The 6,000-nt window shown below is 40.5% G+C and overlaps 1 protein-coding gene across 3 annotated transcripts in view; it reads right to left on the minus strand.

Moving 5' to 3' along the window:
• The window catches only part of LOC150101270 (uncharacterized), a 141,261-nt gene extending 140,309 nt beyond the window's left edge, over positions 1-952 (minus strand). For all 3 annotated transcript variants that reach the window (XM_090400195.1, XM_090400193.1, XM_090400196.1), the window contains exon 1: positions 847-952. The gene's annotated coding sequence lies outside the window, so the exon portion shown is untranslated. The remainder of the gene's footprint in view (positions 1-846) is intronic.
• Between the last annotated feature and the right edge of the window lie 5,048 nt (positions 953-6,000).

The raw sequence follows: 6,000 nt of genomic DNA on the forward strand, positions 1-6,000 counted from the left end.
AGTACTTGGGTACAGTACAAGAGATTATGCCAGGAAGTTGAGAAGGAGTCTAGTTTAGTAGGAGTGTTAGGACAAGATTTTTTGCTTGGCAAGTGGAGAATGAATGGAATGAGTTGCTAGAGACAGGTGTGCATGCTTTGACTGTTAATGGACAGAAGAAGAAGTGCATCAGATATTGTGCAGATAGTTTGGGTCTTTGGACTCCATGGAGGTGTCTGCACAATAATAATAAAAGCAATGTTACTAATGCAAATTGTTGGGTTGATTTTATCAGTTTTTTAAATCATATTTCATCTTAAATATGATTAATCGTATTTAATCATAACCTCCCAAATCGATCATTGGGTTACTACAGCATAAGCCAATAGGATTTATCGTCTGAAGTTACATCAACATCAATCTCGGTTTGTTACTTTGCCACACGGCTCCGTTGACATTTTCGGACATCGCGTGTTTCCAAATTTTAAAAAATCGATATGGTTTTTATCGGTACCATTTAGAGAATTACCTGTGACTGCTGATCTTGTGGGACATACTGAAATTGGTCTGAAACATCATATGTATATTCTAGATGAAGTCCGCTGTGACGTGTAAGCAAAAAAAAAAATTCTTGATTTTACTGTCAATTTTAGAGGGAGCCATGATCATTAATATTATTATTATTACTTGACACTTCCAAGGAGTCCAAAGACTCATCGAGGGAGGACACCCACTCTATAACTCTCCGTCTGCACCACTCAATTCACCTACTACAACGAACCTCAACTGTATAAGCAAAGTACTCATAATTTACCCTACGTTCAATTACTTGTCACATTAAACTGTATATAAAAAACATTAACGTACCTTATTTTTGAATATAAAACTTGAACTCAATACGCACAGCAAACATAAACACATAAACACATTTGTACAAGACCGAAAGAAACTAAATTTTGTACATAAACCTCCCAAATCGATGATTGGGTTAATATAGCATAAGCCAATAGGATTTGTCGTCTGAGAGGCGCTAGCGTACGGTGCAACAACAATGGCTAAGGGATAGGAAGTGGCAGTTAACACATTAAGATGATATTTGAAGATAAAGGGGTGGGGGGTTAATTTTGGGGGGAGGGGATAGATGGGTGAAGCAAGAAGGTTTTTCATATTCCCCGTTATGTATACAAAAAAAATGTATGGTTAGGGTACTGAGCTATAAGCTCTGGTCATGTTGGGTAATCAGTAATAGCCGATCCTCAGTTAAAACTTCATTGGCTACAGCCAGCGCTGGCTTCTAGTATTTTTCCTGTGTGTGCCATTAATGTTCGGCGCCTTTCCAAAAAAGTTTTTTTTTTTTCAATAAAGTGTGAATAAAACGAACAGGAAATGAAAAACAAATGAAAACGATTCTGAGTGGTTTTGGTGACAGAGGATGGACGGCGATACGTGATTGGGAAGGCTTGTATGTTATATAGTCTTTTGCTGAGATTTTCAAAGAGGTTTACCCAGGTAAGTCAACTGAATTTACAACAAGGGCGATATGCTAGGCCTACTGCCGTAAGTATCGCCATTGTTTCATTTACTGCACTTGATAAGCAACTGTCTATTTATTATTGTAATAAGGGCAAGGCATGTCCTGCCCCACAGAACAGAGTTTGGGGATAACCATGGAAGCACCATACGAAAAACTTAATTTCAAAGAAATTCTGGCTATCTTCAAACATGTAGGCAATCTACTGCACGCTAAATCGCCTGGAAAACTCGTGATTCATCGAAAAAGAGATTGATACAGATGACCCTCAAATCTCAGAACTTCTTCCCAGCATCCCCCAAGACAACACCAGTGAAATAGCAACAACAGCTGATGATAATTCCCTTGCAGATAACAGTGATTATCAGGAGGTTCGCGCTAGCAAAAAACGCAAAACTGCAGCCTCTGAACCACCCAAAGCGGACAGAATGGAAGAAGACGGTCCTGTCCTGGACTCTCCTACCTCCTCAAGGGAAAGATACTTCCGATTATTCTGCGAGAAAAGAAAAAATTGGATGTCCCTAAGGACTATGATCTCCAATCTACAAATATCATACAGTCAAGCGAAGAATGTCACTGATGGTATTAAAATCCAACCCAGGTCAGTGATGGATTATCGAAGGTTAACTGGTAAATTAGATGCCAAAGGTATACGGTACCATACCGTTTCACTAGGATCAGAGAAAAACTTCAAGGTAATGTTTAGAGGTGTTTCGGAAGACGTATCCACAGAAGAAGTGGCTGTGGATCTACACCAGCAAGACCTGCCACCCATTAAGATCAGCAGAATGACCAAAAAAGACAAGACTCCAATGCCACTGGTTCTATTAGAGATCAGTCAAGCTTATAAGCACATGTATGACCTGATATCCATCTGTGGACTGAAAATTACTATAGAAACATTAAGAAAAAGGGCTTCAACAGGGCAGTGCCATAGATGTCAAAGGTTTGGCCATGCCCAGAAAATGTGTAAGGCTGAATTCATATGTTAAAAATGTGGGGTCGGCCATCAAATACATGCACTAAACCAAAATCTAGCCCTGCTAAATGTGCCAATTATGGCGGGCGGCCCTCACACTGCCAACTACAAAGGATGCACTCACAATCCAAGAAATAGATAAACAGAAGTAGAAACATTTTCTTCCTCACTCAGCACACCTACGTCGGAGATTACTTTACAGTCTCCTGAAGATCAACATAAAGGGTCAGACGGCGATCTGCCGAAGCCAGAAGTTCTCAAAAGAGTAACTCCGTAACAACAGTCTAGGGCATATGCGGGTGTAACTCGTTCTAAACAATCATCCCTGGAACAGTCAACACCACATAGAAATCTGATAGCTATCATTACCTCTTCTCTCGCAAATATGCTGTTGGATTTTAGCAGATCCAACCATTCACCAAGTTCTACTGATAGATTTCTAAAGGATACACAAGCCATTATCTCAGCACTCGCCAATGAACAGAAATAAATTAAAACCAGATTCTTTGCAGATCATAGCATGGAGTGCGAACGGCCTAAGGGGTAAGGCCTTGGAGTTCCAGGAGTTTGCCCAAAGACATCAGCCGGATCTACTCTTGCTAAGTGAAACCCATCTGCCACCATTAGATAATCCCAAAATTAGTGGATACCAGCTGTACAGAACAGACAGATTATCCTGCAGAGGCGGATTCACTGCTATTTATATAAAGAATTACATCAATCATCACTCTATAAATATTCCACCCACCAGTAATCTTGAGATTACAAGCACTGAAATTCCTACGTGTTCGGCGGGTAATCTAAAAATCTTCGCAGTTTACAATCCTCCGCAAAAAACATTACTGTTCTCAGATCTGAACGCCGTATTCGCAGGGGCGCGCCGACCATGTGTGCGACGCACACTGGAACCAGGATAGTAAAGGCGCCAAAGAGGAGGAAATACTTTAAAAAAAAAGGTTTTTTAAAGTGATTTTTTATTGCAGAGCGTGGGGATAGGGGCGGCAACTAAAGTTTTGCACAAAAGCGCCGGACACTACTGGCGTGCCCCTGCGTAATCGACAACAGGGAGCCTGTCATCATGGCAGGCGACTTTAACTCTATGCATCCTGACTGGAACAGCCGTTCTATCAATAAAAATGGACAAATTATAGCCTACTACTCAGAATCCAATGCAGTTGTGGCAGGCCCCAACGAGCCTACCCATCACAACTCATAAAGTCGGACTGATGTTTTAGACATATCTATCCTACAAAATGTAAGACTACAGTACAATATAATGACACTGAATGATCTATCATCCGACTACAATCCCATTCTATGGGATTGTGGTCGGATGATAGATCAGAAGCTGGGAAACCAAGACAATTTGTCCCCCCCACACACACACACATTCATTCAAACCCTGGGAGAAGCTATCCAAGGTACTTCCAAAATATATTGGTCCTGTGTTGTTAATAAAATCAACAGATGAAATTGAAATAGCTGTAAAGGATCTAACTAAACAAATTAACACAGCCGTTGCAGCAGTTACTACTCCCACAACTACCCGCAGACCAAATCACTTGCCAGAACACATCATGAACTTGATTGGAGAGAAGAACAGGGTAAGAAAGAGATACCACAACACCCGAGCACCTTAACATAAACGAATATTGAATAGATTCAACTCCGCAGTAAGAGATGCCCTCGCAGTGCATAGAAGTCAAATTTGGGAGGAAAAATTTAATTCTATCTCTCCTGATAACCACTCCATATGGAATCTAATCAGAAAGATCAAGAACAAAAACAAACCTCTTCCGCCTCTCCAAACAGATGTTGGCCTCATCCATACTAATGCAGATTAAGCTGAGGCAATAGCAAGAATTCTAGAGAGCCAATGTAAACCCTCTTATGACTACCTCGACTTCAATCACATACACAAGATCCACCGACACGTCAGATCTAGGATCAAATCTTCTATCACATACTCTAGTCAAATTGCACCCACATCCCTGCAGAGATTTGTGATATAATCAAGAAGTTACAGAATAAAAAGGCTCCTGGACCTGACGAAATCACCAACAAGGCGATAAAAACTAATACCTCGAACAGCTATTCTACATCTGACTAACATAATAAACTCCATCCTACACTAAAAATATTTCCGTACCCACTGGTAGTTGGTGGATATAATCCCAATCCATAAAACAGGAAAAGATCCGCGATTACCTCAAAGTTACAGACCTAATCAGCCTTATCTCTAATTTGGGCAAAATTGTTGAGAAAGTTATTCTCCCCAGACTCCAAAAATCAGTACGAAAGCTAAACATTCTTCCTCAGGAGCAGTTTGGGTTCCATCAATTGCATAGCACCACACAACAGATTTTCAGATTAGTGGAATATGTCACTATGGGATATAACTGGTGTCAATGCATTGGGGCTGTTTTCCTTGATACAGCCAGTTCATTTGACAAAGTTTGGCATTATTGCTTGCTATACAAAATGATAACATGCGGAATACCATTCGAAGTGGTTCATCTGATCAGATCATACCTCCATGATAGGCGCATGCAAGTTAAGTTAAATGGCACACTCTCAACTCAAAAACGCTTCATAACTGGAGTCCCACAAGGATCCCTACTGGCGCCGACTCTCTTCTCCATATATATGTGTGATATCCTGCACAACCCTCTGTCATCTATCAAAACCCTATATGCAGATGATACAGTGATATTAATCACATCTTTAAAACCGCACCTAGCTTCAAAAAACTGCAGTAAAATCTATTGCTAATCGAACAATACTTCGCCAAATGGCGACTTCAAGTAAATCCCCAGAAGAGCATAGCCATGCTATTCACCAGAAGAACAATCCTACTGGAGACGTTCTCTAGTTCAGCACAAAAATCCCATGGCAAAACGAGATCAAATTTCTTGGCGTATTGCTGGACAGAAAGCTGACCTTCAACTCCCATATCAAAACTCTATGTCCAAAGGCGTCAAAAATCATTGCACAGCTCTATCCACTAATCAACAGGAACAGAAAATTGAGCACCAGAATCAAGTTCCTTATATACAAAATGATGATTCGTCCTATACTCACATATGCTCCTCCTGCTTGGAGTCATACTGCTGATACCAATATCCTAAAATTACAACGTGTGCAAAATAACTGTCTCAGAATGATCGTGAATGCACCATGGTTCGTAGGCACTGTGCAACTTCACCGGGACATAAATATCCCCTATATTTACACCTTCATGCAGACTATAGCAACTACGTTTTTCTCAAAAGCATCTGTGCATCCTAATAATCTAATTCAACTAGCTTCAATTTACAACACAACGGACTACTCCAAGCACAAACGTCCAAAAGCTATTTTAAACCAAACTCCAATGACTAATCCTCAAGGCAAGCTACAGACTCATAAATCTTTTCCCACTCACAGTTTTCCACATCAGATAGCAGGAAATATGAAAAGCACCTCCTTCACACTTTAGACCAGTAATGTTGACAGTGCCCCAACAAATGAA

Source organism: Typopeltis vanoorti, chromosome 11 (assembly GCF_054136105.1).
Source record: "Typopeltis vanoorti isolate ZY-2024b chromosome 11, IOZ_Tvanoo_1.0, whole genome shotgun sequence".
Classification (NCBI taxonomy): domain Eukaryota; kingdom Metazoa; phylum Arthropoda; class Arachnida; order Uropygi; family Thelyphonidae; genus Typopeltis; species Typopeltis vanoorti.